At 38.3% G+C, this 17,568-nt stretch overlaps 1 protein-coding gene across 11 annotated transcripts in view; it reads right to left on the minus strand.

Moving 5' to 3' along the window:
• The window catches only part of MID1 (midline 1), a 244,380-nt gene that overhangs the window by 50,594 nt on the left and 176,218 nt on the right, over positions 1 to 17,568 (minus strand). The gene's annotated exons all lie outside the window — the stretch shown is intronic.

A 17,568-nucleotide genomic window follows, 5' to 3' on the forward strand; every position in this document is an offset into this window, starting at 1 on the left:
CACCTAATCTTCTACTGTTCTGTTGGGCACACCAAATTACAATTGTATTTTTTGTAATGTTCTAGGTAAATCACAATTTCTTAAACATTCGCACCTTCCTTTTCCTATCTTTTTTTTTGTCAGTTGCTAATTTTCTTTGTTATCTGTCTATTAAAAACTGGTCTTAGAAACTCTGGTGTTATTTTTTTTTAAAGAAGCACAATAATTGCTCTGCATTTCCTCTGTGGACAGGCTTCATGTAGGTTAACTCATTAGATGCAAACTGCTCTCAAAAAAGCAAAAGCAAGGCTGAATGCTTCCTGACTTACCAATGTAGACTCAGCCCAAGATCTTGACATTCCATGCATGCTTTGAAACTGTTTTTACAACAGTATAAAGTGAAAAGAATGCTTACTGTCCATTTAGCATGGTCTGACAATTATACAACATAAATATTCCTATAATCTTGGGATAAATCCAAGTAGATGAAACCCCAGACATGTAATTGAAAAGGACAGTTAAGGATGATGTTTCATTTTGACTCTGCATGCCTATAAAATGATATGATCCAGGAACAGGAGTCTAAGTTGGAAAAATTAATGCCAAAACCTAGAGGAAGGCAGCTCAGTATTGATCACATTTTTTAAGCTGCTGTCTAGCTCATGATCATGTTGCAGCAACGATTGCGTGAGGCTTGTGCCCTGATTGAAGTGGGAGGTCAGACTAGATGATCATAATGGTCTCTTCTGGTCTTTAAATCTATCAGTCTATGAAAACCAAATGTGAACCCATGCCCTTTGCCAAATTAACAGTCTCACGCAAAGCATTGCTTGTCCAAAATAAGAAGGTAGCACAAACAGATAATCCTAAGCTACTATGAGTTGGAAATGCTGTCAAAATAAATTAATGTAAGCTTCTAAACAAGAGAAATGCTGAGTTGTGTCCTCCTGCCTTACGTCACAGCAGACAAAATAAAAGCACTCCCAAGATCATCTTCTCAGAGACATTTTCCATAAAAAATATATATTTAAAAAGCAAAAAATGAACCAGATACCTACCAGGTACAAAAAAAATTTCAATTCCTTTTGAAGTAAAGCAACTGTATTTTTCTTATTAAAAATTCTATTCTTTCTCCCACTGGTAAATATAAGCAATTATTTGAATTTTCCACTCACTGCTTACTGGAAAGCTGATACACTGAAACTGCTGCATACGCTAAGACATGGACTATGGGATAGTGTACGTAACAACAGTCCTGACCACCATTTTTATCAAATCCACCATGACCAAAGCCTCAGCAAGCATTGACCGCAGTTTGCATTTCCTTTGATCCTAGCATAGAACTGACCAGAGAAAAGCACATTTTGAGGCTATCTCCTGGTTTAAAGAAAACAACTTTGCATAGTGGAACTTAAGTTCAGTAATTACATGGGTTACTTGAGAACCACTGCCCCCCTCTCCCATCACCTCTTCACAAACAGTCAAAATGAAACAGTTTATACATTTCCAGACTGGGTTACTTAAAGTGTGTAACTTAAAGCCACACAGTTACACTGCTGTAGATGAGGAATAAAACATCACAAAGCAGAAGTGTGATCACAATTCTAACTTACTCAAACCAGCAGGGAAAGCAGGGTGGTGTTGACATGGCAGATCAATCTTTAGTACTTGCAGGCTGGTTAGAGATCATAAGTGCACTCCCTGTCACTAACACAGTCCATGCAAACACATCATCACTGAAATGTCTTTCTCCAAATTCAAAGGCATTATGCGGCATGTGCTCCAGTTATATTTTCACCTCGTCATAGTGACATACCCCATGAACTAGCCCTGTTGCCTCCAGGTCTTGTGTCTAACCTATTAAAAAAGTTGCCAATCAAATCCAGAATAACTGCCAGAATATCAAGCATGGTTTTGAGCCAGGTTTGGGGTATGTGTGAGCTTAATGCTTCATTTGGTGTTCTTTATTTAAATGGACATGCCAGGTGCACATGGAAAAACTTAAGCTAACTTTTATTCTATGTGCTTGTCCTGAAACAGATGACTACTCTTCTGTAGCATTCATGTGATCAACTCTGTATTTCTCCAGCCAGGGAATAGTAACACTTTAATAGGAATGATTGACCTCAAGTCTCAAACGCGCAGAGCCTGACAACTGCACTCCACATTCCTATGTGTAAAGAAATAACAGCTATGATGTCGATAGACTCCTGGGAACTAGGATTTTTACCTCAAGTGATTATAGTATATCACAAGGAAAGACTCATGAGATACTGCACTGTTAATTAATTGTCCAGGACTACTTTTAATAAAAGTGCAATGAAAATATCTGCATGGGAAGCCATTATGTCTCCAATGATGTTAACTAAGATGAGTATTGAATATTTCCACATTTCATAGGAATATCACAATTTTTCATTAATTTCTATTTAACATGGGACATTGTAGAAATTGAAGGAAATCCAAGTACTTCAAATTCTTGACCACATAAAATCTTTATTAACTGAGAAAGCAATATTCTAGGGAGAACCCCCAATTACACTCTTGTTTCTCCACAAAGCCATGCCCTCAAATATACCAGGGGTTCCTGCCATTTGTTAGTGCAGTTCTGCCCTTTTATTTTACTACACCAATCTGTCTTGTGAGTTGCTTTTCAGTCTTCCTCCACTGCTTCTTCTCTTTTGAGAAAGGTATGAGAAATTTCATACCTGGGGCCTCTGAGGAAAAAGAACAGGACAAGAGCTATATATATATAGTACCCTATAACAAAAGTTTTCCATTGATGTGTACTATAAGTTGGGAAAAGAAACAATACATACACTTAAAAACTATTTGCCCATAGCGGGAACAATGTTTACCCAGAACACAGGTCAATGAAACTTTCACTGTATACTTATTTTCATAGTTATTTATTTATTGTAACAGAAGGACATATAAAAATGAAGTGAAAATAGCATTTTCTCTTAAAGGCATTCAAACTTGTTAAAAATTTTTTGTTCCAGTTTAGATAGTGACAAAACTGACTATAGGACAGGCTGGGATTTTTTTTCAATTAAGCTATTAGAAGATACACAAATGTTAACTTCGTTGGGATTGGGGGGGAGGGTGTTTCAGTTCTTTTTTTAATGAGTCATTAGTCAAAGAAGAACCAGAATAATAATCAGGAATCAAGGATCAAGAAGGAATAGATTTAGCATCTTACCACATTAAAAACTAAAACACAGTTTGGACTGATATGTGAGTAAATAAAGGTTTGCAAAAGTTTAAAAATATGTTTGAGGCCACAATGTATTTAACCATTTTTTTCCTGCCTCAATGTAGGAATCAAACTGGAAGCTGAAGTGTTAAAAGAGCAAAACAAATACCAGACACCTGAATTTAATGCATGTCATTAAAGACTTATTGTGGCGAGCTAGAGGGCTTATAAACTCATTCTTTTCCCCATGGGCTAATCTAGTGCAATGAAGGGGGTTAAGGACAACTTGAACTATTGCACAGCTGTCCTGCAGCACCCTAGCTAAATGTACTTCCAGCCTCCCAGGACATGGAATGTATTTACAACCAGGAGTTCAACACAAGCTTCTGCCCACGAGATGCATAATGTAATCCTGCTCAGAAATATCTGGGAAGTATTCATTGCAAAACCTGAAATTCTGAGTTTTCCACCTAACTAATGACAGGCATCTATACAAAAACAAAACAAAAATATTATCTGAAGAACCAAAATTTATGCAGTGTTAATAAAGTCTGGGTTTCTACAGATGTCTGCCTAAACATTTCTGAAAGTTATATTTATTTAAGAGGTTTTATTGTGGAAAAAAATCTGGGTTTAATCAGTCAATACATATTACTGCATTTTGTAGTTGAAAAATTCCATCTTATCTAAGCGGGTATGTGTAGAAACAATTCAGTATTATGCAAAGCTGGCAGGTTATAAAGGGCAGCTGGATAGGTAAGAAATGGAGCAGGTCAATGTGGTGATTTGGTCTGCATTAGGTAACAGTGGTGGAGCTGTCACAAGCCTAATCCAGCTCTTTTTGCTGGCCTGTAATAAAGCTGACACTTGAGGCAGCTGCAGCCTTCTGCGTTTGCTTCTCAGTATAGCAAACAACACATTGAAGGATATTTATTGATTGCCCTCCTGAGGGTATTAATTGTCCAGCCAGAGAATGAAGCTGTGAGTCCATCTCCTGGCATGGCTAGAAGGTCTGGCACACCCAGGGGTCACTCTGGCCTTGTCTGCCACTAGGCAGCCAGCATGCAGCAGCTGGGCTGACACGGAACACCAGCAGCTCCTGTTCTAGAAAGGTGAGGGGCTGTCTGGGCAGCTCCACCACAGGGAGGAAACAGGTGCATCACTGGACATGACCCACTCCCAGCTGTGGCCCCAGCAGCAGTCGGAGCCATACAGGCACCATTGGTAAACCCAAGGGAAGCCAGAGAACTGCACCTCTTTCAGAAAATGCTGATCCCACCGTCCAATCTCATGGTGCATGAGGCAAGTGTCACCAAACCAGCTAAGCAGAAACCCCAATTCTGGCATAGGGTGAGTTATCCTAATCAAAGCACCACTTAAAATTGTGTTTTATGGGGGTTTGTTTCTTGTGTTTATGAACTCTCTGAAATTTTGCCAAGACGTACACCATGAGCAAGTTACGACCCTCTGGAGCACTGTGCTTTTTCCTCACTGAAGTCACTGAAAGCTCTGCCTTTTGCTTGCAGACTACATATCATGAAAAAGTTGGCTTCTGTTCAGTTTGGTGCTCATTCTGTCACATGCTCAATGCCTTGCTGCCCATGGTTAGAGCTTGCTCTGGACAGAAGTGTAAATCTCTCTGTTTTCTTCTCCTCATTTGCTCTATTGCCTATTCAGCAAAATAAAACCATCTACTAGATTGAGTGAATGCCCTGAAGGAAGCTTGGTGTGGGGAACTTGAGTTTCCCAGAGTTTTCAAGTTTAGATATAAGTTCAACTTTTTTGAATAGAAGGCTTAAACATTAATCTAAAATACTTGTCAACCTGATAATATAATTTATCAGTATTTTTCTATACAAAGCTTTTGGCCAAGCACCAGGTCTCACATTTAGGAGTTACTAAAATAATTCTCTTGATGCCTTGGACTAGCTGCCTAGAACAGAGGCTAGACAGAGTTAGATAATAAAGTAGGTATTTATTAAAGGCCTTCAGTAGATACACCTTGGGCAGTGCAAAAGCCTCACAGAGGCTACACCCAAGATGGACAATGGTCATGAGTTTTTCAGTTGTTTTTTTTTTTCTTTCTTCAACAGCAGATTGCTGTATCTTTGTAGAGACACAAAAGATTAAGAAGAATAGGATCTAATAATATATTAAAACATTTATTTTATTATTTAAATGATGGAAAATACCTAGAAGGAATACAAGCAACCAGATCAGATTCCTTCATAGCACCAGTTTATATTATTCATGCACCTCGAGCATTTATAATGTGTAAAACATTGATTTCACAATAAATATTGTAAAACTTCCTCCTTTACTATTATTTTAAATGTAGTTCCCTGTAAGGAATATGATGTGCATTGGATTGTCTGCAGTACAGACACATTTAGAAAAAAATACGCTGTCTAAAATGGAAATGCCACATTTACAAGGGACAATATTGTTTGTTCAGAATTTGTCATTACTTTATTCTCTAACTCTGACTAGCCTCTATTCTAGGCAGCCAGTCCAAGGCATCAATCTTTGGCTCAGACTGCCGATACAGAGATGTTATTATATTTATATCTTTGACTTTATAATTTGCTATGGATAAAATCAGGTAGCAACATTAAATACTCTTAGTAGAGTTACATACTTAGTGACTTACTAAAAGAATATGATGGTGGTGAGCTGAGCTTAAACTAAATAGGGAGTATAAATTGAAAGATACAGATCATGACTTGGAAGCAGATTTTGTTTCATATTTCTGACACAGGTGAAATTTCTGCTCTGACCTGCCTAGTCTTTATTGCCAGTATTTCCTAAGAGATCAGCTCAAGATTTCAAATTCACTAACCACCACTACTACCACCAAAAAAACCGACCCACCCCAAACCTAAAAAAGACAAAAATTACACCAAAACACCAACAAACTCCCCAAGAGATTTAGCTGAAAACCTCAAATTCTAAGTATATTTTAAATACTGATGAACTAGAAAAATAACTATGACAAATCCAGCACTTAACTTTTCCCTTGCATTTTGCAACTCATAAATGTAAGAAAAACATACCAAGAAGACATTCAGCAGGCAGAAGCATCATCCTTTCTCATTTAATATACAATACTAAAGGCTTTTCCTTCCCTTACCTCATCAGTGCATCTAGTTCCATTCCCAGACCTCCTGATCTCCCTCAGTACTCCTACTTCCAAAACATGCTCATGATTTTGCTCCACTTTTTCTGGTCATGCTGTGACCTGTCCAGCTGCTGCTACAACATGCCCCTCACCTCCTGCTAGACTTTATGAACCTGAGTTGAACTCAGTTTCTGGCTCTTGATTTGCTGGCAGTGTATGGTGCCAAGAGTTTCTGGGAGGAAGGTCTGAAAGTAATGTGGATGCTCAAGAAAATCCTCAGGGGGTGAGGGATGCATGCTACAGACAGCAGAACAGACAAAGAAATAACTCCTTCCTGTGCTACGAAACTATTTTTCACTTCCTTATGAACTTTCACACAGAAATGAAATAATCAATTCAGTGATAATCCAGCTATAATTTGAGAGGCCAATAAAACAGGGACGCATTATTTTTCAGCAGTCCTCAATAATGTATATGCAATGATTAAAAAAATTGAACCAGCCAGAAGCAGACATTCCATGTGGAACCCACAGCTGACTTGCCTGTTCACTTACCTCAGCTCTGCAGACAATCACAGACGTGTTTCACTTTACTAATGTGAATTAATCCATTTGTATCAACTAATGAGTTGTTCATGCTGGTATGAGCAATTGCATGAGGGTACTTCAAAGTAGTGAGTTTTGGCTCAAGAAGTATGTTTGTAAGTACTCTTGTAATTTTTTACTGTGCTCCTATAATCACTTGCAGCATGCCCGTCCATAAAACGTAACTCAAGCCAGTTCTACTCCATCGATAATTGAGATCCCATGACTATATACTGAACATTTTTTTCTATTTTTTATTTCTGATTACACACAGTTTGAAAAGTAAAACAGAAATAAAATTTCTGTGAGATAAGAATTAGTGGATTGGGTCAGAATGTTTGTGATATCACCACAGAACTCTGGTTCCACAGGACACTTAAAAATACATTAAAAATAAGTATTATGCTGTAGTTTGCAAGGTGATAGATCATATCATATAAAATCAAAGGATGTTTTTAGGGAAAAGAGTGCAAGTACAAGCCTAGATATGTGCACCTGTAAGATTTCCAACTCACAAACACAGGTCTGTTTCAAATTCTAAAACATTGTTTTGTACTCTTCTGAGTTAGAACTTTGCTTTCTTGACATTTCAGATTTTCACCTGGAAGGCAAAACACAAAGGAAAGGCCTGTGTGCTCTCTAAGAGAACTGGAACAATCAATAACACCTCTGCATCTTCTAACAGGAGAAGACTTTGAACATTTTACTAATGAAATAAGGACGAGATTCTCTATTTATGGCCTTAATATTAAGCACACAAATTTGCACTAGTAAATTTAGTAAATCTGTCATCAGAAAAGAGCATTTAATCCTCAGAAAACAAAAGCAATTTATAAGTACATATACATACTAGATTTCAACAAATGCTTAATTAAGAACAAAATACTTATTAATAACAGAGAATAAAACACCTGAATCCACAGTCCATTTTCTATAAGAACAGCAAGTGACAGGTGTAGCCCAACCTTTCTTGAACATATTAAAAAATTCAGCCGAATCATCATAATTTTAAAGGGGCCACTTTCCTGGTACCTCTTCTTCCTCTGGAATGCCAAGTGTAAAAATGATGGTCCTCTAGAGGTGTGATCAATGAAGCAAATGCCAGATTCTGCACCTAGGACAGAGCAACCCAGGTTGTGTGTATGGACTGGGGAATGAGAGGCTGGAGAGCAAAGCCACAAAAAGGGCCCTGGGGGCTCTGGTCAATGGCAAGTTGACCATGAGTCAGCAGTGCCCTGGCAGCCAGGGGGGCCAACCCTGTCCTGGGGGCATCAGGGACAGCATGGACAGCTGGGCAAGGGAGGGGATTGTCCTGCTCTGGGGCAGCCTCAGCTTGAGTGCTGGGGGCAGTTTTGGGTGCCACAATATCAAAAAGACATCAAACAACTGGAGGCTGCCCAAAGGAGGACCATGAGGATGGTGAAGAACCTTGAGGGGAAGCTGTATGAGGAGCAGCCGAGGACATTTGGTCTGTTCAGAGTGGAGAAGAGGAGGCTGAGGGGAGGCCTCATTGTGATCATCAACATCCTCACAAGGGGAAGCAGAGAGGCAGGTACTAATCTCTTCACTTTCATGACCAGTGACAGCCCTCAAGGAAGCAGCATGAAGCTGGGTCAGGAGAGGTTTAGGTTAGCTATCAGGAGGGTGGTTGGGCCATGGAACAGGCTGCCCAAGGAAGTGGTCACAGCACCAAGTTTGACAGAGATCAACAACCATTTGAATGATGCTCTCAGGCACATACATGGTGGGATTGTGCAGGGCCAGAGTTAGACTCAACAACCATTTTGAGTCCCTTCCAACTCACCATATTCTACGATTTTATGACCTTTGAATGATTTACAAAGAATCTTAGAACGTTTCATCTTATCCATTCTAGCATACCTAAACTAAGGATGCAAAACTGAGCTGGTCTTACATGGCCTACTGATCATCTTTACATCAGGTGGGATAACAGTAGTAAAACGTAGAAACAGTTTGCCTGAACCCTTCCATATAGCTTTGCTTATCTTTCTGTAAACATTGTAACCATAATATGACAGGCATTCAGGTAATGAAAAATAAATGACTTCACATTTTGCTGAAAAGACTAGCAATTTAGAGAGAAGTGCAAATCCCATTATTCCTACAGAAAGAGGGAGATCTTAACATTTCATTTGACACATTTACATAATGTGACCAATTTATAACAACTTCCTTCAGACAAATTATTCATTTGATTTATGACAGCCTTTGAAGTTTTGCCTCCTATCAAGGCTACCAAACTTTTTCTGCTGAAAACATGAGTCAATGCTGATTATATAAGTATGCTTTTCATGGCACTTTGGGAAGATATTAAAACTGTAATGCACATGGAAGTCTCAACTTGAGGCCTTCAATTAATTCAGTTTGATTTTGATCTCAGACAAAGTTCTCTTTGGAGAAAAGATAGGAACTATATTTACCCATTACCTTATTTCTGTATTTTCTACATCCATTGTTTCTGAGAGATGAGCCTACAGACTTTGTGAGAAATACCATCTCTTTAGCCATATAAAACATACATGAAAAAGTGTACATCTATACAGGTGCTCATACATGCCCTGTAAAGTGAAAAGAATGAGTAATGCAATGTGCAAGGGGTGTAGAGAGAGAACAGAGTATTCTCTGGTGTTTCTAAAGCACATGCTTGACCAAATGCTATTGGTCATCAATAGCGTTTTGAGGTCACACAATACTGATTGAGTGCTGAGCCTGATTTCATGTACAACAACATTTTAATTTTCTCATTTTTTCATTGACTGAAGTAAGATCTCTTCTCCCTGGAAAAGTGAAGACTCAAGGGGCCTCATAAGAATTTCCCTATACTTAAAGGGCACATATAAATAGATTGTCTCTTCACAAGCAGCCACACGGAAAAGATAAGGAGCAACAGGTATAAGCTGCATGGAGAGACATTTCACCTCAACGTGGAAAATACATTTACAGTGGGGGCAATCATTTACTAAAACAGCCTCTCTAGGGACAAGGGAGAGTCCTCATCGCTGGAAGTCTTCAAGATGCAGTTGGATAGATAGTCTGCATAGTCATCTGGGCTCCCTTTCACGTGAAAAGTTGATCATCTTGGGAGGTCCCTTCCGAAGTGCAGTGCTCTACAATTGATGATTTATTAACCACTCTTATTAGTAAAGGAGCTGTATCTGTAACTGATTCATTCTTTTAAGTATGGCCCTATGTGCATGTGCGTGGGCATGTGTGTACACATGGATTAGTTTTAGCAAAGTCTCCAGTGAAATCAACCTACTGGTTAGCTTGGTCTGTCATTCTACCTTGCTGAGCTTCATGGCTTGTATTTTGAGCTGATTTGCCCATCTGAAACTATTTCAACTACGCAACTGTTCCCTGATTTTGAACATTACAGTGCCATTAACAAAGCGAGTTCCGTACCGGAGAGGAGAACTGACATCTCTCTAATTCCTACTGGCCTGGTCCACACTTTCCTGTATCTCCACATGCTTGGAAAACAAAGCCTGGCACAACTTGCAAACCCTCAGAATGTCAGGCTTTCCCAGAGTGAGGGCTTTTGACTCCTTAGTTCTGCACATGAGCTGGGTCACCCCATGCATAAACACGCAAGTCTGTGAGTTGGCCAAGAAATAATTGTGCAAATAGCTAAGGAGGGGCCAGGAGAACCATGCCCTATATTGCCTTTGCTGTTACACTCTGATAGGAAAAACAAGTTGCTGTTGGTAAGCCTTTCAATTTGTTGCAACTGTTTATGCAAGAGATGGGACATACATTTTGGGAATTACATATTCTAGATAATATTATTGAATATTGAAATGACATTTCCATTAACTTCCATTTTTTCAAATTGTTTCTGCCAGAGTGGTTCCTATTGGATATATAAAACTAGCTTTTATCCACTATTTTTGTAATTAATAAGGAACTTATTTAACTTTAAAATTCAATATCTCTGTTTTCTTTGTTTTCATAACAATGTATTTGTTCATGAAGTTAACAGTGATGCAAATCTTCCATAGTCTTTGTTTCCATAGTAACCACCTTACTTCAAGAGAAAGAACCAAATCACATGCCAAGTACATGAGGCCCTAAAATGCTTTAAATTACTCATTTAACTAATTAAAAAAAAACTGATAAAACAAAATTTCTTAATAGAGATAGAGGCGTAATAATGCCTACTTTGTTCTTTCCCTATATGAATTTCAATTACTTTTACAAGAGAAAGACATCCTGATCCTTATTTTATAGATTAGTCAATTTCCCTAAGATAAGTGCCTTTAATCAAATATGCACTAAAGGCTATGCTAGTTTTCCTACTGAGTCAATGGGCTTTGAATGAGAGCCATCAGAAGCCAGCAAAGTCAAGAAGGCCCCTCCCACTATGGATACGAAATTGGTATGGTGAAATGGTAAAAGGGTAAAATGGTAAAATGGTAAAATGGTAATAGGTATGGCAATGGTAGAATTTTTGTTCAGGCAAGTAGTCTGGGTGCTCAAGATAATGATTATTACTTGTATGTTAGAGTGGCATCAGCTATTTCTCAGACAATCTATACATGGTTACTGAAGACAGCAAAAGATTCCTAGGTTTGACGTAACAGGTATTTTGCCCTTGCCACAGTCTGTTGACATGTGATCAAAATGAAAACTTACTGGATGAAGGTTCTGAATTCAGACTTCTAAAACTAGCCCCTTAGAAACATGTTACAAAAAAAACCCCAAAAAAAACCAAACCAAAACCAAAAAACCCTGCCTTGCTTCTGAATGCAATTTTGAAATGGCGTGTCTAAAAAAAGAAGATTTCAATAGTTCTTGATGGGTTTGTCCAGACCTTTAAGGTTGTCCATTCTCATTATTAAATGTATGCTGTGGTATGTCTCCACTGTATGACACTAGCTGCTGGGTGCTTTTCAAAGTAAATAGAAGTCTGCTTTGTTTCATCTGGTTCCCTAAAGGTAACCTCAGAAATGTCTTAGGTACAAATGAATTTTGTACATCAAAAATGCTTTTGAGATTCAGGGTCGAACAACTAGCACGAAAATCAAACGTGAATGAAAGAAAGAAAAGGGAAATGAAAGAAAAGAGAATCAGAATAAAAGCAGTGGGTCTCACAACTTGGTGAATTTCTTTAAGCAAACTCCGTATTTTGGAAAAATAGCTGTTAACCCTGACAGCAGCAGAAAAGCTCCATAGATCCTGTGGACAAGGAGCTGACCACGCGCTCTCATAGCAAAGGTGGCTGTTGATGCACAAAGGGGCTGTGAGTTTCTATCCTTGAAGACAGTCCAAATAGTCACTAGGCAACTTGCCCTCATTGTGAAAGGGGCTGCCGACCAGATAACTTCCAGAGGTCTCTTTCAAACTAAATTATTCTCTAATTATGTAATTAAGACACTTATTTTTATAAATCATAAATATAACTGAAATTCTGAAAATCTATAGATAATTAGTTGAGCCATAAATAATTTTTATCATATAAAGAACTTCATGAAATATATTTTTAGAAGCTAATTTTATCATATATGACATAGCATAAATGACAATGTTTTGTACATTTGACTGCACTATTCAAAGTATGTTCTAAATCATGAGTGAATAATATGGATACCTAGGTTTTCCATTACCCTCATTTAATCTATTCTTTTAGTTTTCATTTTCCGCATGATATCAAGCTCCAGTGAATAAAATTATTTCTGGATAGTATACAGTCACAGAAACATCACACCTTTTCTGCTTCACCTGGAGTCTTTGACAAAGAACAAGACTGTAATTTATTAAGGGATATTTTCAGTTTTCAGTGCACTTGTGAGAGGTAAACAAAACTGAAAAGGAATTGCAAGGCCTCTTCAGCCTTACCTATTTCATGTACTCCACTAAATAGAAAAATCTGATTTATTTTCTGTCATTCAGCAATGGTTGAGGAATCTAACCAAGGGTGGAAGAAATGCCACTCTTTTTTCGGGACTTAGTCTGCCAGCACATGCATCAGACAGTTGTGGTTCAGTGCTCCTGGGCTGATCTAATGGGGATGAAAGATTCAAAGACCTTTAAATTAAAAACCCATTAATGGAGAGGACAGATTCAGACTTGCTTTTAACTGCTTTTAACATTTACTTGCTTGATATGAAAGCTGTAGGGCAAAAGGAAGATAAAGTCTTAAAATGTGTGTGGATTGCTTTACCAAGAAGTACAAAAGAAATTAACATAATTTAGTCCTATACAGTGTTAGAAAACTGTGAAGACAGAACCACCTACACGAATTACAATGCTTATGTAAAACTTATGCCTACTTCTCAGTTTTCCTTGAATAGCCTGGCTGCCCTGGTTTTCTCTCCCCCATTTAACTGTGCTTTTTTTTTTTTTTTCACAGTCAAAAATGGTACTTAGCTGAAGTGAAATCCCTGACTCTTTTGAGGGTATACAGTATGGGTCTCCTAATTAGGACATCCGGTGGAAACACAATTTTTAAAAAAACTGGAGAAAGGGGAAAGAATTACTAATCATACTTTGTACTGAAATAATGCCCCAATTAAATAAAAATACAAGCTAAAAATTACGTGCTCTTCATTTTTCCCTAGAGGTTTTGCATAAGGCTAAATGCATTTTCAGTTTAGTCCCTCAGATTTAAAAAATGGTGTGCTATTATGCATCAGAGCTGTAATTAGTCATTTTGATAATAACAATGGAGTTTATAATTTCACACCAGGCTGATCATCACTTGAAACCATTTATTTCAGCTCAGTACATCCCCTGTTAATTGGAATGTTTTGCTAGTGGTGTGTTCCCATTAAGATACAGTCTTGTTGTTAAGGCCATTAGGTTTGACCTCTTCCCTTGAATCCAGCCCAGGAAACAGCCATCTGGAGTCCATGCATATGGATAGCTGGATTCAGATACACTAACAGCTATCGTCCTGTTCCTCGGTGAGTTATAGGTGAAGTAAAAGAATTAGTATGCAAAATGTTGCAGTCTCTCTTGCATGAGGTCAGATTCTGCAGTTACTGTGGTCACACCTGGCCCTAGAATGCACTGAATTTATAATGTCTGCCCACAGCAAGTTATTAAAAGTAGTTTTGCTATATACAAAGGGCTATACCCAGGCATCAGATGAATGTTAAGAATCAGATGTAGCTCAATTCATAACTTATCCACAATTATTTAGAACATATTTCAGACTTTTTAAAGCTATTACTCATATCAGCAGGGATTGTAGTTTCATCTATGATTATGCATATTTGACGTTTCCCATTATTAGCTCCTTATTTCACATACTGCAATGTCAAACTTCAGTTATATCAAATTAAAGTTTCCAGTTGCAGTATTTCCTTGGCCTGATTTTATTTAATTTTCATCTTTATAGAAATGTCAGATAAAACCACCAGCTAATTTTACAAAACAAGTTACAGAAAATATGCTGCCATCAGTGGCTAAAAGTCATGCTCTGCTGCTTCAGTGCTTTGAAACCTGGACTTAAATTTGGCAGGAGAGGTGTTTGTGCCAGGTGTATGCTTTTTTGCCTTTAGCTGCCAGCCCTTCCAAATTCAAACAAGATCCGAAAAAAACTGTACATCACAATTTTGCAACTAAAAATTCTGAGGACTGACAACACCAGCTGAGCTCCAGACTCCCAGCTGACCAGATGAGATGTGTACTATCATGGTACAGGTCAGGGCTACTCAAACTCGCCTACAATATCCTTGTAATGACTTCTCCCACCTGATGACCTAAGGCAGGGTTATATTCCAGATCTAAAAGCAGAATTTGTCTCTCCTTGCCCCCAGAACACACTTGTTAATGCAGAGAAGTTCAACTGAAAATCAAAATGGAACAAGCACTGTAAGTTAGAAACAGAGAAATGACAAATAGATGGAGTTAGGTAGACTAGCAATGGAAAAAAATTACTCCTGGTGAGGCTAGAGGAGGTGCTGGGAAGAAATGGGGATGTATAACTGGAAAAGCAGAGCGAGCAAAGAGTCACTATGAAAAAGGGTCCTGAGAACAGGGTGAGCTGGAAGCCTCTCTGGAAGTACAACCAGATGAGAGCCTCAAATGAGAGAGTAAAATAACAACGTAGATACTGCAAATGATAACCCCAGGAACAAAAAAGGGGCGGAGATGGTGGAAAGATAAGGTGAAGGGAAGAAGAAACAGCAGAAGAAGGACCAAGGAAAAGTCAACACAGTGAGATGAGCAATTGGCAATTACTGTGTTGGGTAAACAGCTGGGGAAATAAAGCTTTGCAGGGTAGAACCACTAGGGCAAGAGACCAGAGAGGGCAGAGTCCTGAGCAGAACAGTGGTCTGTGGGATGGCAGGGCCTTACCGAATATAGTTGAGCATCCATGGAGGTCCGAGCAGTCTGGGAACCAAAGGAAAAGGTTCAGAATAAATACAGATGTAGAAGCAGGAAAATAGTAATCTGGGGGCATGGATGCTGACCACTACTGGAAAACTGGAAAAGGATCTGAGCAGGCAAGGAGTCCGAGACTGGGTGTCAGGAAAGAGGAAGACCAAGTCTAAGGAAGTAGGATGGGATTTAGAAATTAGACTCTGTCAGAGGAAAAGGTGAATAATTTAGCAGGACTTTGTGTGGGTTTATTTTACAGGGAAAATGTCTGCACCAGATAACTTTCTAATAAATCTCAAATGATCCCTATGATATCAGCTATATTTTCCCATTTAGTAAAACATTTCCATCTGCCAGCAGATGTGTAATCATATATTACAACAGAATCACATAAATGAGACCAACAGAGACAACTGGTCCCTCACCAAAGAGTCTGGTTTTATTGTTTCTCACAAATCTTTTTTGCGGCCTTGGGAATATTTCTTACGTGCAAACTGTGAGAAGTGAAAACCAGAAATGGCCCAATGGTTGTCTTTGGAATTGTTGCTCTTTTGTAGGCACTTAGAAAGGCAAACATCAAAGGATCCTTTACTCTTCTGAATTATCAACTTGTGATTTCTATGAGTTTTGCCATTGATTTTATTTAAGTAGGATTTCACCCCTTCATTGTTTGTAAAGCAAACTGAAATAAAACATTTGTTCTCCCAATCCAGCTTTTAATTAACAAAAGACTGTAATGTTAATGTGGTTATTTGGGCTTTCATTTGCTAGATACCACAGTGTAAGGATCAAGACTTTGATCTCTTTTGTCGTTTTTTTCCTTTTCTTTTCTGACATTACCAATCAAAGAAGAAGTTAAAGTGGTTTCATTTCTCACATAAAATAATTTCAAAAATATGTTTTCTCACTTTTATGGTTTAACCCCAGCTCTTGTCTGAGTACCAGCAGCCAGGTTGGACAGGAGCTAAAGGATCATGTGGTCCAAACTTTCCTGGCAAAAGCACAGTCTAGACAAGATGGTCCAGCACCCTCACCTGCAGAATCTTAAAACTGTCCAGCACTGGGCAGTCCAACACTACTTCCCGGAGGAGATTATCCCAATCACTGATTGTGAAAAATTTTCCTTTCATGTCTAATCAGAGTCTCCCCAGAAGTAACTTGTACCCATTACCCCTCATTTTTCCATTGGACTGCTTGTAAAAAGAAGTCTCTATCCTCTTTGTAGTCACCTTTTAAATACTGAAACATGATGATAAGGTCTGCCTTAAGCCCTCTTTTCACAAGGCTGAACAAACCCACTTAGCTGGAGTGAAATCCTTAATTCTTTTGAAGATATACAGTATGGGTCTCCTAATTAGCACATCCGATAGACAATAAAATTTTAAGACTGGAGAAGGAGTAAAGAAAGTTCTTGTTTTAGACTAAGCACTACTTAGCAACAACAAGTCATCAGCGTGTTATCAACATCATTCTCACACTAAATCCAAAATTTAGCACTGTACCATCCTGACTCTGCCAGCTGGCTTTAGAGATATTTTAGTTTTTAACACTTGTCATATGTAAAAGGTGAAATGTTCCCCTCCAATACTTTTATTCAGTGCTAGCCATTTCTCTTAGCCTGTAAGGTACTGCTGTTTGTTCAAGGAATAAGACATTGTCTGGAAGAAAAACTGTTTTTGAAAACAAAATTCATATGCCTGACTTAACCCACACAGAGAGATCCCAGCCAATCCCAATTCTCTTGTGAAAAAAATACTTATGCATAGCAAAATTTACCCCTTCTTTAAAAGATTCTGAAAATGGCATAGTGCACATGGTGTAATGAGCACGCTTTTAAAAGCAACAGGTTTACTATGTTACTTTCTTACTAGTCTTAAGGAAGAAACATTCCTGACTGGCAACATCCAGAACAGAAAAGAAGAAGAAATCATTATGAGAGCTGCATTACTTTGAGCACAGACTGGTAGGGAAAAAACCCTACAGTTTTTCATGTAAGTTATTTCTTGACTTCTATTCCAAGAAGTGATGTTTATTCTATGGCCTTTGCCACTTCACATCACTGAGGATTTCAGTTTTTTCATCTACAAAAGAAAAAGAAAAGAAATATTGGCTTAATTCTCTTTCATGAGAAAATACAAAACTGGCCTCAGGGCAGTACCCAGAAGCCTTCCACAGACACCCTTCATGTACTGGGACTTGCTGGTTTTCATGGGGTGGGAACAGGCACTACAAATGTCCTTTACCTGTTAATTCTACCCATTGAATGGGACTGGTTATATACAAATAACACAAACAACACTGAATATGAGGAGTCCTTTAGTCTCTAATATGATACTGTCACTTTC

This window comes from Motacilla alba, chromosome 1 (assembly GCF_015832195.1).
Source record: "Motacilla alba alba isolate MOTALB_02 chromosome 1, Motacilla_alba_V1.0_pri, whole genome shotgun sequence".
Lineage (NCBI taxonomy): Eukaryota > Metazoa > Chordata > Aves > Passeriformes > Motacillidae > Motacilla > Motacilla alba.